Source organism: Rhinoderma darwinii, chromosome 12 (assembly GCF_050947455.1).
Source record: "Rhinoderma darwinii isolate aRhiDar2 chromosome 12, aRhiDar2.hap1, whole genome shotgun sequence".
Classification (NCBI taxonomy): Eukaryota; Metazoa; Chordata; class Amphibia; order Anura; family Rhinodermatidae; genus Rhinoderma; species Rhinoderma darwinii.
Window position 1 is genome coordinate 64,265,429 of NC_134698.1, and position 16,692 is coordinate 64,282,120.

Below are 16,692 nucleotides of genomic sequence, written 5' to 3' on the forward strand. Positions count from 1 at the left end.
TCTCAACTGTACGGTTGAAAACGGTTTGAGGGCTCTAAGGAGAGTCGTGACCACATTAGTCTGGAAATTGATGGTGGTGGGAGCTCATAAACTACTTTGATGTCTTATGACACATATATATGACCGGCCAGAAGATCAATTTTGGACGGATTTCCCCTTTAAATTAGTGTGATACCATTATCGCTTATGATATCAGGTCACTCCTAGGCTGAAGGTTGAAATATACTAAATAAATGACTGTGAAATTTAAAGGGGAAAATTTTACCCATAGAAACCATATACCTAATGACATTGAGCAAACAAAATAGTTCATCCATATATTTGTAGACTCTGGAGATCAGTGCAGCACAAGGTGTGGTAGAGAAGATATGCACAAAGTGGGCCTTCCTTTGAAGTTTGCAGCCCCCTGGTCCCTTGTGTGGACTACTATAGGTGGTTATTCAGACGAACGTGTAATACGTCCGTGCAACGCGAGTGATTTTCACGCGCCTCACACGGACCTATATTAGTCAATGGGACCGTTCATAGAGTCCGTGATTTTCACGCAGCGTGTGTCCGCTGCATAAAACTCACGACATGTCCTATATTTGTGTTTTTCGCGCATCACGCACCCATTGAAGTGAATGGGTGCGTGAAAATCACGCGCAGCACGCGGAAGCACTTCCGTGTGACACGCGTGATTCGCACAAAAACAGCAGTAAAAACTATGAATGAAAACCGAAAAGCACCACGTGATTTTCTGTTTACAAAATACAAACAGAGTGTCATAATGATGGCGGCTACGCGAAAATCACACAGCCGTGCATCATACGCGGCTGACACACGGAGCTGTTATGGACCTTTTGCGCGAGCAAAACTCACACGCTCGTGTGAATCCGGCCTTATATTGTTTTTTCATTTTCTGATCGTTGGTTTTATATATTATACAGAATTGTTTATTTGTGATAACCACATATAGTATATTATAAAATGTTTCTTACATCCTATATAAACTCACTGCTTCTTTGTCCTCAGTTTCCTGCTCTGCAGCGATGCCGTAACTAGGTGAAATCTATTACACTGATCATCCTGATTCATGAAAATAATGGCAGATCTACTCTGAGCCGTGAGATTCCAGGTAATTAGTCATCTAATACATACAATTTTTATTTTTCATTGCGTTACTAGCAAACTCAATGTGAGTACACCGTTTACAGCAGGAATACGCTGTTTTATCCTAGGCTTTTTTAGTACTGCTGTTATACGGATAATTAGTGACTACAAACGGAAGTGTACTTAAAGGGTGTGTACATTTTTGGAACCAATTTCATTGCTCCAATGCTTGTAAAATCAGAAAATGAAGGAACTCTGCAAATAGTCTTGTGTTTACAGCTTCTACACAGACCCATGGATCTCCATGGTAACCAACTAAAAACAGACCCTGTGTTGTCTAATCCTGTAGTCCTACTCTTCGATCACTTCCATCTGTCTCCTATTTTGTGGTAACATACCTTTGACAGGTTAGTAAGAATTAGGGTATGTGCAGACACACTAATTACGTCCGTAGTTGACGGACGTATTTCGGCCGCAAGTACCGGACCGAACACACTGCAGGGAGCCGGGCTCCTAGCATCATACTTATGTACGATGCTAGGAGTCCCTGCCTCGCTGCCGGACAACTGTCCCGTACTGAAAACATGATTACAGTATGGGACAGTTGTCCTGCAGCGAGGCAGAGACTCCTAGCATCGTACATAAGTATGATGCTAGGAGCCCGGCTCCCTGCACTGTGTTCGGTCCGGTACTTGCGGCCGAAATACGTCCGTCAATTACGGACATAATTAGTGTGTGTGCACATACCCGTAGGGGGCAGATGGAGGGGACTTTGATTGCAGGATCAGACTACACACTTTTTTGTAGTCTGTAACTATGGATACACATAGTTCTGTATGGGAGCTGTGGAAACAAATTGGTAGGAGATTTTTAATCAAGACAATCAACTTTAGATGTATTCAAGCTGTGAAAAATATTCTTTCAAAGATTGACATAGCCTTTAAATACACTTCCACTTAATTGTGCCCCAGTAATTCAGAATTTTTGGGTAATGCCTACCTACTGTTTATGTACAATGTTGGTTGTTTGCCTTTTATTTTTGCTATATTACAGTACATTAAGGCACAGTCTAAATCCTTTTTCATCTTTATTTTATCATTTTATTGTCTGTAAAACTTGGCCTTGTCTGGGTATTGCCTGCAGACTATTAATATGAATGAGACATCTTGCTGTTGTGTGAGAACCTTTATAATCTGTCAGGAGACATAATATAATATACCAAAAAAAAAACCGCTGATCTACAATATGGTAAACTGTATTTGTTACACTCTATTGTGTTATTTTATGAATATTTTATTGGATTGTTTATTGACTTCCAAAATCAGCAAACAATCCCTTGTACCAGCATTTCTTCCAATAACAGAAATACAGCAGTGAGCCTCGTTCCTTTAGTTTCCCCACAGTCGTGTATAACTATCAGGTTACATGCAAATACATTGACTATATTAATTATCTCATGATAATTGCCTCATGATTAATTCAGTACTTTAGGTGGATGTAAAACATCAGTCTTCATGTATCATACAGCAAGATCCCAAAGCAGCATACAGTATCCTATTTAAAAAAAAATTATGGACAAGATATTAATAGTCCCCAGTAGCATGGCTTTCCATCATGGGGGCAAATATTTAATTTGCTGCTCTGTATCTATATACTCTGGCCAGGTCAGAGTCACTTTCTTCCTCCCCCTGGCACCAAGCACCCACATGCCACTCCCTCCTAGCTACGCCTCTGAATAACATTAAAGGCAGCACAGTGACTCCGTGGTTAACGTTGTTGCTTTGTAGTCCTGGGGTCGTGGGTTCGAATCCGACCAAGAGCCTCAACAGAGTTTGTATGTTCTCCCCGTATTTCTGTGGGTTTCCTCCAGGTTCTCCAGTTTCCTGTCACACTCCTTACTGGTAGGTTAATTGGCTTCCTATGAAATTGTCCCTAATATGTATGTATGTGTGTCCAGTCCACTGGGGACAGGGACTGATGTGTAAAATGATACATTGGCACTATATACAACATGAATGAATACATTATTTAAAGGGGTTCTCCAGGACTTCAACAATGTTTGATTGGTGGTGGTCCAACCTCCGATCAGCAATGGGATGAAATATCGAGCTGATCGGAAATGTAGTGTGATACCGTATCAGTGACCATGTAATACATGGATGTGTCAAGTCCTCCTAGGACTACACAATGGCTTTCAATTCCCATAAATCATGTTTAAAATTGATATCACTTGTTGATAAAAATTTATCACGGTTGGAAGCTTTGTAATAGTCGCAAGGTTGTTTTCAACGTTTTTCCCAATTGAGGTTTTACTGTGATTTTTACCTCCGTTTGGGCATGACTGAAAGTCCCCAGGTAGCCGTAGTCGTAGCCTTATAGAGCATATAAACTAGCGTTTTCCTGATGGGATAAGCCCTTTAACCCATTCACTCCCTGCAGCATAATAGTATGTTGGGTTTCACAGTTCATGCGAGCCATCGTCCTATTATCATTCTGAGCTGGCGCTATCGCTTGCAGATGTTGGCTATAATATACAGCGGACACCCTGCTCTAATGGCCTGGATCGTAGTTCACTCTTATCCTGGTTGTTTAACTGCAGCATTTAAAGGATATCTACAACTTTGAAGATGTTGTGTTTTTTTTTTTTTTTTTACTAGAACAATGTATTATAGTGTTTGTGCAACTTTGTAATTTGTTTTTATTTAAAAAAAAATTACTTTTTTCAGATACAGCTTCTATGTATTCTGGATACATAGAAGCTGTATCCTGCGCTGAAACCTGATTCCGTCAGGTCAATGGGACTGACGGCTCCGGTCACAGCAGGTCCTGCGTGATCCAGCCGTTACTGATCACAACTAAGTTAATAACTTAAATGTGATCGATAACTGGTGGATTCTGAGATACCAAAAGTTTATACATTCGTTAAACTGGGAAGCTGACTGCAGACTGTTTTTCATGGCCAGTGGAGTTCAGACGCATCCTGTAATCTGCTGATGGATTCACAGAGCAATGGCAGGATATGCAACATTTAGTGCAGCCCTGCATATATATTATAAGAAAAAATTTGCTTGTAAATTGAGTGGTAGCAATAATAACTGTATATGAAGGAGTTGCAAATGAAAGTGTAATTTTGCTGCATTTCACAGTTTAAAGCTACATAAAAAGTAAATTTACTGTACTGCTTTAATTTATACTTTGTACAAAGCTGCTTTCAAAATTCTGCTGGTTGTTGTTGGAAACAGACAGCAATTTATCTCCCCTACGTTGTCAGGCATGTGACCTAACTGCTGAAGTCTAAATCCCATAACACACAGGCAATAGCTGTCAGCCACATCGCTATTTCTGCCAGCTCCATAATAAACATGCATGCTCATGTTTATTTCAATGGAGAGAGGGGAGTAAGCTGCTGCCAGACACCTCCTGGCAGCAGCATATCTCCGGGGGGAACAGCAGTAACCGGAGTTTGCGATACTCCATGCTAGTGATCGGTGGGGTCCTAGCGGTGGAAACCACAGAAATCTGAGGCTGGGTTCCCACGGGTCGGATACGCTGCGTAAAAGAACACCGCGTATCCGACCTGGAACCCAAAGCAAATTCCTCATGAAAAACAACACCACAGTGCAGTTTTACCCCAGGCCGTAGACATGTGCAGTCTGGCCTCCTGGGATAATGCTGCAGCCCATGTGACCACTGCAGCTTATTATTGGCTGTAGCAGTCACATGGGATGAAACGTCATCCCAGGGGGCCGGCCTGGAAGAAGAACAGAAGAGTGTCGCTGTGACAACGCCCGGGTGGTAAGAGCTTTTTTTAAATTCATTTTTAATTTAAAAAAAATTATTTGAGTTGCAATTTTTGCCGCGGAATAGCAGCGTTTCCGCTGTAAAGTCGCAACACTTGTCCATTTGTTGCGGGTTTTACATCCCCATTGAATTAAATGGGGAAAACCCACAACAGAAAAGCAATGAAAACGCAGCACACATTAACATGTTGCGGATTTAAAATCCGCACAGTAGGTTAATTTATTAACGTCTTATTTCCCGCCGCATGGGCATGAGATTTTCTAAACCCGCACAGAATCTAGTTGTGGAAACTCCGCAACATTTATGCGACGTGGGAACCCGGCCAAACAGTTACCCCCTATCCTGTGGATAGGGTAATAAATGTTAGTAAACTCGCACTACGCTAAAATGCATGTAATATTGTAATTTCTACCGATGACAAAAAGGAATTTTAATAGGACTGTTCAAAAGTTTTAATATTTCCCTGTTAGTCATTTTCTATTTGGACTGTAGAAATGATGTGCCAATACATTTTTTTTATTTATTTTTTTAAATGGGCACAAACCTTTCAGTTATTATTGACCAGCTTGGCAGAGAAACAGTATGGCAATTGTATTGTGGGCATTAGTTAATGCATATCACTGACTTGTAGGTATGTTATATTGAATCAAGCTGTCTCTACAGCTGCTACAGGTTACCATGTGGGTTTATCGCTTGGGTCAAGACCTTTATAGCAGTACATTCATTTATATTTTGTAGAGTTCATACTAAAGAGCTGCACATAATTCTCATCCACAATAAGAAGAGTATCGACGGGTGTGCAGAAACGACCAAATACAGCACTCCTTTAATGGATTCATGATTGATGAAATAAAAATGTCAAGGAATCGTCCTTATGCCGGGTTCCCACGGGACGGATACGCTGTGTAAAAAATCATGCAGCGTGTCCGACCTGGAACCCGCAGGACATTCCGTCCGAAAAATCGCATCACGTTGTGGTGCGTTTTTTTTCGGACAGAAATTCCGCTGCAGAAGAAAGCCGATGATACTTACCCCCTCCCTTCTCTGACGTCCGCTCCGGCCTCCCTTGATGACGTTGCAGGCCATGTGACGCTTCAGCCTGTGATTGGCTGCAGTGGTCACATGGGATGCAACATCATTCCAGGAGGCCGTACTGCAGGAAGAACGAGGGCGTTCTGGGTAAGTATGATTTTTTTTCATTTCTTCCGGCATTGCAATTTTTGCGGTATAACCTCTGTGATTATGCCCCAAAAGTCGCAATGCTTGGCTTTCTGTTGCAGGTTTTACATCTCCATTGAATTCAATGGGGAAAACCCGCAACGGAAAATCAACAAAAACGCAGCTTAAATTGACATGCTGCGGAATTAAATTCCGCACCGCAGGTCAAGTTATTAACGTTTACACTGCGTTTTTTTCCGCAGCGTGGGCATAAATTAACTAAATCTCACCCACTTTGCTGCAACTGTAAACGCTGTGGAATTTCCACACACTATTCCATTGCGGAAATTCTGCAGCGTTTACGCTACATGAGAACCCGACCTTAGGGTAAAATCTAAGTTGCTGATGGCTCTCTGGGTCAGTAACAATGGTTAGGCACATACGTTTATATTCTAGGGTGTTCATGATGACCATATTCCCTACGTTATTTGATGGTGTTATGGTTATGTCCTTTTCTAAAGATAGCATTGCTTGCAATTCATCTTTTGTAATCTTAGTATCTGTATAATCTTAGTATCTGTACCATCGTCAACGTTAATACTCCCAGGATCCCTCACCACCAGGTGTAGGAATGTATCATTATTGGTGTTATTGCTGGCATTTGTGTACTTTTAGGCTTTAACACTGTAAATGCACCAGCCCTAATGGGTATTTGTCCCGTCTTGTTTGAAGAGGCCAAGATATTAATTTGTTAATGCAGGCATCCTTGTTTATAGCAATTTTACATAGAGCCACTTGAATAGACCTCATGTAATGCCACATTTACGGTAGGGGCTTCATTTGTAAAAGTGCTTGTCTTGATGAGACAACTTCTTTAAAGAGACATTGATACAGCAGATAGCTGCATACTTGAATGGGTCCACCACTTGACCAGATCTTCTGGTGAGCCGAGGCATTGACATAATGAAGGACCATAAGGTCCAGCAGTAAACAACCTAATCTGAAGCTGGAGGTAGAATCCGTCACTCATTGCTAAAGCAGGGGTGTAGTTTGAGGCGGCTTGTGCCCTGGGATGTCAGGTGCCAAGGGTAGTGCCAACAAGCTGCTTTGCCTTGGCCAGAGTATTTAGAAACCTGAATAGGGCAGCGAACTGAGTCTTCACCCAAGGGAACGGAAAACCTACAGTAGCTAAGACTCTGACTAAAGCATGATAAAATATCATTGTTCTCCTCTTCTAGATTGTCCACTCCGATGGGTGACTACACTATTGTTTCCATCAAAAACACCACAACCCCCAACATAATGGAACTCGCATCAGTGTGAACCGAGTCTAAGACACATTGGTTGGATACCAACCAAAGGCGAAAACTAAAATGTCTCATTTCATCAGAAGAAACCTCTGCACCAAAGCCTATAATAATCTGCCCAATGAGCCCTAGGGTATACGAAGATGGATCTCCTCTTTTCCGTGATTAGCAGACAAGTACATTTTATAAGCAAAATGTATTGAAATTGCCCAGGCTGTTAGGATAGATCGATGCCAACTGAAAGACATGCAAGTAAATAAAATGCAAACTAGCATCAGGAGTAAGCAAATATAAAACCTCTCCCTTACTTAAATCTGTATATAAAAGAAAACCAGATTATGTAATCTTTTAATAATAGATTTTATTACTGCTTATTCTAGATGCTTTCATTGTTTTTATGCAGTCATACACAATGAGAGAGAATTTGGACATCACAGTAAGCCTCTAAATTGATCTTGAAAAGACAACTAAAGTTCCATTCAGGGACCAGTTGTGTTATTCACATCCCTATTAACATAATCTATAAAGCATCAAAGTTTCCCTCAAATCTGTAAATTCAGGTTTAAATGTGGTTAATCCCAATCCCAAATAATCATACTCATAGGGTTCAGAAAGCAGAGATGCTGTATCCAGGGTCCTCATAATGGAGAGCTGTTTAAGATAGCCAATGATGGGATATTCTTGGTTGGGTTGTCATCTTTCCAATGCTTTGTTTCCCAGGAGATAAGCAGCACCAGAGGGAACATTAATCCCGATCAGTGAACGGACAGGACGTCACCGGATGACTAAAAGTCAGATGGGTCCGCTTCACATACCAGATCACGAAAACCATGTAGATTCTCCAAACGAGAGTAATTTGATAAGTGATTTGTATTGGGCGCTATAGGGGATTGGCCATTACATTTGAGGTGCTGGAGAACCCCTTTAATATAAATATTCCGTGTCAGCTGGGTGGAGAGGTTTCCAAATATCTCAGCTGGATAAATGTTCCCTCTTCTACTGCTTATTGTGTCTCATTGTGTATGACTGCATAAAAAAAGAAGGCATCTGGGCATCAGAGGTTTTATTTTTGCGTACTGCTCATGCCAGTTTACATTTTATTTACTTGCTCAATCGATTACAGAGCGTGCGCAGTTCAAACTAACTGTTTGCTTCAGAAACCACAATAAGCTGTTTGGGGGGATTATTGGAAGGTATTTAATACGCCAAGACCTTTTTAAAAATTCTAAATTATGGTCGGAAAAACCCTTTAAGTCTATAACACATTGACTAAAATAGAGCTTTTTAGCCATATTCGACAAAGTTTGTGCCAAACTACTTTCCCACTAAGGATTGCTGGGCAAAATAATTTAGATAGAAAGAATAAATGGAAATATCCAGCTGCTGTGAACCCTCTTATGCCTGATTTACACGAGCGTGTGCGTTTTGCGCACGCAAAAAACGCGGCGTTTTGCGTGCGCAAAAGGCACTTAACAGCTGCGTGTGTCATCAGTGTATGATGCGCGGCTGCGAGATTTTCTCGCAGCCGCCATCATTTTGACACTCCGTTTGGATGTTTGTAAACAGAAAAGCACGTGATGCTTTTCTGTTTACATTCATTCTTTTGACAGCTGTTGCGCGAACCACGCAGTTCGCACGGAAGTGCTTCCGTGCGACATGCGTGGTTTTCACGCACCCATTGACTTCAATGCGTGCGTGATGCGCGAAAAACGGGGAAATCTAGAACATGTTGTGAGTTTTACGCAACGGACTCACTCTGCGCAAAACTCACGGACTGTCTGCACTGCCCCATAGACTTGTATAGGTCCGTGCGACCCGCGTGAAAAGCACGCGCGTCGCACGGACGTATATCACGGTCATGTAAATGATGCCTAAGGGTAAGGTAAGCATACGACTTTAGGGGAATCCTCGTTCAACAGGATACGCATCTTATAGGAAAGTGCGAGTTTCCCGCTTCCAACTTGCTCAATCAGATGCAAATTTAAATCCATGAATTATAAGTTGTTCTATTACTAGGACTACACATGATCTTCTAAATATTTGTGAGCCATGCTTTGCATAAAGCTAAGCTTACCCTTTCTAAATGTCATAGTTTAAGTTATGAATACGACATATATATATAGCCATTCCCTTAGCCACAATTTGAACATGCGCAGAGCCAGAACATACCTAACTAAACTTACATGATGTGTCCGGCTACTGGTCATATGCCCAAGCAAATTGCCAACTGCTGTAGAGACTGCTACAGGCTTTTACATCCCAACACCCAATTCTGCGTTAGCAGAAACCTTCAACAATCTAAGAGGTCATCCCTTTCCTTAGTTCTCCGGGCACTCATTACCCTAGGCCAGATGGATTTAATCTCTCATACCACTGCATGTTCATACTTTTATTTTTCTCTCATCTCACTATGGCGCTGAACACTATAATGGTAGGTGCCTCCTTTTATCTAGATGAGTTGTAAGTTAACCTTTTGGAAATATCCAAAGATTAGAAGGACATCTATGCCAGCTATCAGCCAATTTTTATTCTTAATGTAGATTTTTGCCAAAGTCTTTCCAATTTGAAGTCGTAATCTTAGCGCAGCATGTTGTCTCCATGCGTTTTTGTGAGGTCCTCTTTCACCTTGGCTTTGAAAACTCAGCATTTTGGCAATAGATACATCTGGATAGGTTCAGAGCATCCAACATTATGGTCCCTATGGATGGCATGATGTGCATTCTCTCCTCGCCAAGATTTCTACGAGGGGGGCAATGAAGTTGTGCCTCTTTATTTATTTTCACCTATTCCACATTGGTTTGGGACCTGTCAGGTGCAATAATCCATTTTATATGATTTACCTCTCCTGACTTACCTGCTTAAATGGCCATAGTCGCTAGTTCACTATTAAACAGAATACTGATATTTTTGCACAAATCGTCTATTAGCCTGAACTATCAGGAGGCAAACTTCCAACCAGTTGGTACTGTTTTTCTTCCACCCTTCCTAAGCAGTTTTCCCCATGTGCCAGACATGGGGCTCTTCAACTATAACATACTTCAAATTTTTGGGACTGTCCTGCATTCCAGACAGTATATTGGTGCCAACATGTAACCAAAAAGATGTACCCAGGAAACTGGAGGGCACATGCAGACCCAGGTGGCGCATAGGAGGCGTCGAAGTGCAAAGCTTCCAGTACCAAACCACTATAAATTGCTTTTTATTTTGGAATTGATTGAAAGGAAATTACTCAATCTTCTGCTATTCTCAAGAGATTTCTTTTCGTTGGTTATTCTTTTGCTTATAATATCCGTGAGAGATCTTTCTGTTGCACTATGACCTATAGTTCAGATAAAGTTGTAGATCACAGTAAAACTTTGGTTATGTTACTGGGTATAAAAAAAATTATCAAGCAGAATAATTTATCTTTTATATTCTGGCGGATCGCTCTGATACAGTGCAAATTATATTTCACATCTAACTTTTCTAGATCTGGACACACTGGAGCTTTGTACCATGTGTGAGGTCTACACTTTAAAGACCGTACAATATTTAGCGAACAATATCTGAAATACTTAATCTACTGACAGTACTTTTGGCTTCCAGTAATTGGTAACAAAAAAAGAGAAATGTTTGCTTCAGGGTTCCTGCGTCCTAGTTTTACTTTTAGTAATTATGAGGATGTAAAAATATGCCAATCACATGATACCAAGTACCCTGCTTTGAACTTTCAAGCAGGTGCCTAAAGTAAGACATTAAATATTTTGCAAGTGTGCAGATCCAGTTTCCATGAGCAGTATTGACGAAGAAGGAAGGAATGCTTCACCCGCGATTGCAACTTTGACTTTGATGGACATATTTGCAATTCTCCACATGATGACTGACTAGATATCGGAGCAGTGTGGAATTCCTTATAAATCTATAGCATATATACATCTAGGAAGACCGCTCTATAAAATGTGATGACATACCTCCTAACCGTTTTGTTTTTATTGTGGGATCGTCGGGCGAACAAGTCTCAAAGTGGGTGTGGCTTATGTAAATGTGAATTAAAGAGGGCTTTCAATGTTTTTTGTTTTTCTGGCTGGATCAAGGGCTGGGCTAAAAGTGTCCCGCGTATGAGGATGCAAATGTTGGAAGGTATATGATGATGACGACACCTATCGTTGTGCAAAGAGAAATTATAATATCTCCTTACGCAGATGTGGAAGTATATTAGACGTAGTGCAGACAGAAGTTGCGTTTTTGGGACTTTATCCATGCCTATTTTCTATCTATATATTTGCTGCTACTATTGTGAAGTTACTGCTGTGCACAGATGTTGTAATGTCCGTGGCTGCGGGCCGTCGGCTCCGGTTCCCTCCTGACAGCCGCAGCCACGAGTCGGCAAGCGCTGGCCCCAGCCTCCTCCTCAGGAGACTCCAGCGCTCGTATCCAGTCACCTCAGCCGGATCCCGTAGGGTGCGCGCGCACGCTCGTGCCCGCTCTTAAAGGGGCAGTGTGCACAACGGACCTTGTGACGAACTTTGACCCGTGAGTACCCTGGACTATAAGAGGGGTCCGGCCCCCTGCTTTGATGCCTGAGCGTTGTTGTTGTTGTTCCTCCTTAGTTTGTGTTAAGGATCTGCCAGGCACAGCTTCTGTATCTACGCCCATAGGTAATCAGTCTGCACCTGCTTCTATGTCTGTGAGACTGACTCCATCTTCCACCACTCAGGATGGCAGGCTTAGGAATGGGAGAGCCTATCACAGCCTGGTCAGACGGAGCTAGCTCCCGCCCTCTGTCTATTTATACCTGCCTTTCCTGTTCCTCCTTGCTTGTGATTCTTCTGTTTGGTTTCCTAGCCCTGCTGCAGCTTCTGTACTATTTGACCCTGCTTCATATGACCCTGGCTTACTGACTACTCTCCTGCTCTGCGTTTGGTACCTCGTACACTCCTGGTTTGACTCGGCTTGTTCACTACTCTCCTGCTCTGCGTTTTGTACCTCGTACACTCCTGGTTGACTCGGCTCGTTCACCACTCTTGTTCACGGTGTTGCCGTGGGCAACTGCCCCATTTCCCTTTGCTTCTGTGTACCCTTGTCTGTTTGTCTGTCGTGCGCTTATTGAGCGTAGGGACCGTCGCCCAGTTGTACCCCGTCGCCTAGGGCGGGTCGTTGCAAGTAGTCAGGGACTGAGTGGCGGGTAGATTAGGGCTCAACTGTCTGTTTCCCTACCCCCATCATTACAGTTTGTCTATGTGATGGCCTTCTAGTGTGTTACCTGTTCCATTTCCTATTCCTGCACCTGCACCTCTTCCAGTTGTACAGATCCTTCATGACAGATGTCTTCCCGCTTTAGCTCTTCCTTTCCTCTCCCTCACAGAGACAAACTGCAGCTGCATCCCCCTCCTCTATGTCTACTTTGTGTTGCTGTTAACAATTTTGTGGGGGACGAAGGAGGTTTGTGAACAATTACAGAGCACCTTCAGACATGGAAAGAGACTGCAACGTTTCCTGCTTTCTTATGTGCTACCTGTTTAGGCAAAAGTCATATTTATAGGAAGGCTTAGTCATGTGTTACTGACACATTTCCTCCCACACTGAAGGATATGATTAAACGTAAGATAACCAAGACTGATACCTAGGCGGCTCAGCAATGCCCTGCTTGGTGTAAATCCGTATGTAACCATGGAGACATGTAGTGCTGCAAAGGATCTGTATAAACTAAAAGGTAATATATTGTCAATAAATATATTTTTTATTTTGGATGCAATGGAGCAAGAAAAAAAAAATGGTTGCAAAATTTCATATAGCCTTTACCTAACTTGAAACACAACAGTGAGGATGTGTGTCCCTATGACAACTCTGAACCACCACGACATGGGAAGGAAGCACTTTCCTCATGTGGTCTGTAAATTCTTTCATTGGTGATTCGACACAGGAAATTTATATTAAAATAAATTATATAGACTTCTACATAAAAGTCTGGGAGATCTCCTTGCATTTTGAAGCCTCCATTATATCTGTTATTGGGAATAATAATTATGGTTCATCCTAAGATGTCTTTTAATGTATTACCTTTACATCTAATCATCGTTTCTCCTTTACATGAATAAAATTTAGCGGTCTCGGTTTTCACTGTCCAAATTTATTACTCATGAACAGGCTTTTTCTGTTTCTTTTCCCACTCGTCAATCACCGTAGCGTTGGCACAGAATGCAGATATGCAAAATGAATTTTGCTGTAGGATTTCTCAGTTGCGCATTTCTGGGTCACACCCTATTATCAATTCTCAAAGAAAATTAACCTTCTCCCGTACTGAGGGAAATAAATCACTCTCTGTCAGCTACTATAACTGTCTAAATGAGTCATTTACAATCTATAGTTTTCACGAGCTGCCAATCCACGGAAACACTGTCAAGTAGTGGGTGTTATATAAAGACTTTGCTTTGCAATGAAAAGTACGAAATCAAGGAAAAAGTGGGCAACACACCAACATGACAATGGAACACCTGCTGGGAAAAGTGTATGGGAATTGTTAATCGTTCACCGAGAATGTGTTATTCCGTTTTCTGTAGAACGGAGATTACCATGACAACTGCGAAAACAGAGGTGAACGGTGTGGTCAGTAGAAGCTTTACCTTTCAAAGTTGTGTATTGTTAACTCCTTGGATATTGTCGATGGCCCATTGTAAAGAAATCTGCTGTAGCTGAAAGTGTTGAAACCCAGTGGCGAAAAAAAAATACTTTCTGCAGCCTCTTCCCTATAATGACATAGTCTAATTCTGTGGAAAGCGGTTCTTTTAGAACTGTAAAGCCACGTCCTAGGTTATGATCTGCTTAATTGACAAATCCACTAGCATATACGAACAGTACAAATTTGTCTGCATATTTATGAAAAATGAATACTTAAACATTCAAATAATTGTAGATTTATTGCATTTAATGGTCTAGTTCTGAGTGATGATCCTTGTATTGTGATCACATCCACTTTTAGGCCAAGTATGGTAAGTGATATACTCTGTTTACATGGTCCGTAATACATACTCTCCATAGTGGCGTGCCTGACATAGAGGGGTTACAGTGGGAGGGTGATTGGCACTGAACTGCTACCCCTTTGGGCTATGACACTGTAATAGCGACTACCTGCAGAAGGTGAACATGATAATTTGTCAGAGCTGGGGCCCATTATGAGTTTTTTTTACTACGAGGCCATTTAATGTCTACCCACCCCCTGACTCCTACGGTTTAAAAATGTACGTTTGATGTCTGTGGATCATAGTTTTTAAACGATTTTCTGGTTGTCACTTTTTCCAGCGGATCTCCGTTTGTGTATTTTCCTGCTCTGTACCTTTTAAATATACGACCCGTGTCCCGTATCCAGTGTTGCTACCGACCATATGAATTCTATTGTAGCGCTGTGTCTACCTAAACACAACACCTAGTGTGGAGCCTCTCTATTTTTTTATTTTTTTTGTTTTGGAACCTACAATTTTGGTTAAAGTAACCCATTACTTTATAAATTTTCCATATTTACCTTAATCCTTGAGACTTGTGTACTCTGCGTCTACGAATTATCACAAAAGACTTGTCACGTAGGCATCAGGAATTGCAGGTCCAATTTAAATCCAGTAGAGAAGTCATTCAGGTGGATGGAAAAAAACACAAGGGATTGCTGGGAGCGCTTTATGAAACCAGGGCATTAAATGGAGGGGGAACATCTGGCATGAAAAACAACTGAAAATCAACATATATAATGGAGCAATTTTTTCGGGAGAACTATAAATAGCATGCCAGAAATATTGAATCTTTTTTTTCTTCTTCTTACAAAGTAACTCTTTAATTTAGAAGACTTCAAAGGCCGAATTGATTTTGGCACCGCTTGTTAATGCACAATCACAACACCAAACATTTGCAAGGAATCAGCTGTCTTATTGTCCGGAAAAGTAATCCGCGCCGGTCTTACCTCTTGGGAGAAAGGCAGGTTGTAATGTAGACAAGCCAAATAAAGAATGGATTGAAAATGGTTCTAATGTTTGCATAAACAGTATTTGTGATTTCTACACTATGGAGCGCCATCTTTTTGTCTTCTGCTTTTTAGATTTGACTATATGAGTCCACAGGAGTGAGCAACTAAAGCCATTGCTTGAAACTTACAGATACATGGAAGTCTGTTTAAATGTACAGTGAAGGAAATAAGTATTTGATCCCTTGCTGATTTTGTAAGTTTGCCCACTGTCAAAGACATGAACAGTCTAGAATTTTTAGGCTAGGTTAATTTTACCAGTGAGAGATAGATTATATAAAAAAAAAATAAGAAAATCACATTGTCAAAATTATATATATTTATTTGCATTGTGCACAGGGAAATAAGTATTTGATCCCTTTGGCAAACAAGACTTAATACTTGGTGGCAAAAACCCTTGTTCGCAAGCACAGCAGTCAGACGTTTTTAGTAGTTGATGATGAGGTTTGCACACATGTTTGATGGAATTTTGGCCCACTCCTCTTTGCAGATCATCTGTAAATCATTAACATTTTGAGGCTGTCGCTTGGCAACTCGGATCTTCAGCTCCCTCCATAAGTTTTCGATGGGATTAAGGTCTGGAGACTGGCTAGGCCCACTCCATGACCTTAATGTGCTTCTTTTTGAGCCACTTTGTTGCCTTGGCTGTATGTTTCGGGTCATTGTCGTGCTGGAAGACCCAGCCACGAGCCATTTTTAATGTCCTGGTGGAGGGAAGGAGGTTGTCACTCAGGATTTAACGGTACATGGCTCCATCCATTCTCCCATTGATGCGGTGAAGTAGTCCTGTGCCCTTAGCAGAGAAACACCCACAAAACATAATGTTTCCACCTCCATGCTTGACAGTGGGGATGGTGTTCTTTGGGTCATAGGCAGCATTTCTCTTCCTCCAAAAACGGCGAGTTGAGTTAATGCCAAAGAGCTCAATTTTAGTCTCATCTGACCACAGCACCTTCTCCTAACCACTCTCAGAATCATCCAGATGTTCATTTGCAAACTTCAGATGGGCCTGTACATGTGCCTTCTTGAGCATGGGGACCTTGTGGGCACTGCAGGATTTTAATCCATTACGGCGTAATGTGTTACCAATGGTTTTCTTGGTGACTGTGGTCCCAGCTGCCTTGAGATCATTAACAAGTTCCCCCCGTGTAGTTTTCGGCTGAGCTCTCACCTTCCTCAGGATCAAGGATACCCCATGAGGTGAGATTTTGCATGGAGCCCCAGATCGATGTCGATTGACAGTCATTTTGTATGTCTTCCATTTTCTTACTATTGCACCAACAGTTGTCTCCTTCTCACCCAGCGTCTTACTTTTGGTTTTGTAGCCCATTCCAGCCTTGTGCAGGT

The 16,692-nt window shown here is 41.7% G+C and overlaps 1 long non-coding RNA gene across 1 annotated transcript in view; it reads left to right on the top strand.

Moving 5' to 3' along the window:
* Positions 1-16,692, top strand: part of LOC142664349 (uncharacterized) — a 103,187-nt gene that overhangs the window by 72,906 nt on the left and 13,589 nt on the right. The window contains exon 3 of the long non-coding RNA XR_012851271.1: positions 1,015-1,117. This is a non-coding gene — a long non-coding RNA (uncharacterized LOC142664349). The remainder of the gene's footprint in view (positions 1-1,014; positions 1,118-16,692) is intronic.